This window comes from Pyrus communis, chromosome 2 (genome assembly GCF_963583255.1).
Source record: "Pyrus communis chromosome 2, drPyrComm1.1, whole genome shotgun sequence".
NCBI classification, from domain to species: Eukaryota; Viridiplantae; Streptophyta; class Magnoliopsida; order Rosales; family Rosaceae; genus Pyrus; species Pyrus communis.
Window position 1 is genome coordinate 7217601 of NC_084804.1, and position 1034 is coordinate 7218634.

Consider the following 1034-nt stretch of genomic DNA (forward strand, 5'->3'; position numbering starts at 1 on the left):
CAGTGACCAAGAAATTGATTTGGAGTAAAGTTGCGCAATGAAACAAACTACAGTAAACTACTATACGGCTACCCTACCCTACCCTACACTACTGTAGCAATCCAAATGTCTGGGATAAGGAGAGAAGATGTTCTAGGGTAACATGTTGTGGGTTTAAGTGGGTGGGGTAAATTGAGATTAATTAGTTTGTTCTTTAGCTTAATTAGGCTAATTAAGTCCCTTAGGTTTGTTCGTCAACAGATGGATTCTTCATTAAAAAAGTAAGTGCCCAAATAGTTTAGAGTGCAATTAAGTATATGTCAATTAACCCTTCAGTTATAGCTCTCTTACCCTTCCCCTCCCTCTGTGCACCCTATTTTTGCACCACAAGCAGAAGAAAATTTGATGTACAATTACAGTATTACACAGTTTCTAAAAATAAACAACATCATCATGTGTAGAACTCATCGTACTTTTACATCGCTTAGCTTACTATATATACGAGTATGCGAACATTACGTACGAAACGTTCATAAGTAATATACATAGTATACAAACTGCATCGATCATTTACAAACAGATGGAGCTATAGGTACGTGGTTAGTCGAATGTAATATGTGCCAAGTACGTACATATACATTGAAAGTTGAATGTAGTTTTGGAGTATTTCTAGTGCATGTAGGTGTAGTTAGTGTGCAGGGAGGCGGCCCAGCGGACATCCTTTCCCATCATAGCAAACGCATTTGAAAAGTACGCAGGCTCCAGCAGTCGCACCTTCTTTTGTGCATGCCTTGTTGCAGTTTGGACTCCACAAGCATGCACCCTGCCATGTGCTACTATACGACCAATCACGGCATCCTACAAGCCCGCTGTCTGCATTGTGCAAGAAACATATATAGTCATACTTGAAGATCGAAATAAAAGAAATAAGGAAAAATGGAGAGATCGGTCAATGGAGTTTACTAGAGATTTTTTTGTGTACTTGAAATACTAACACGTGATGTTACTATTTCACTCAAATTATAACACGTGTATTTGCTTTTTTGGTAATCCAC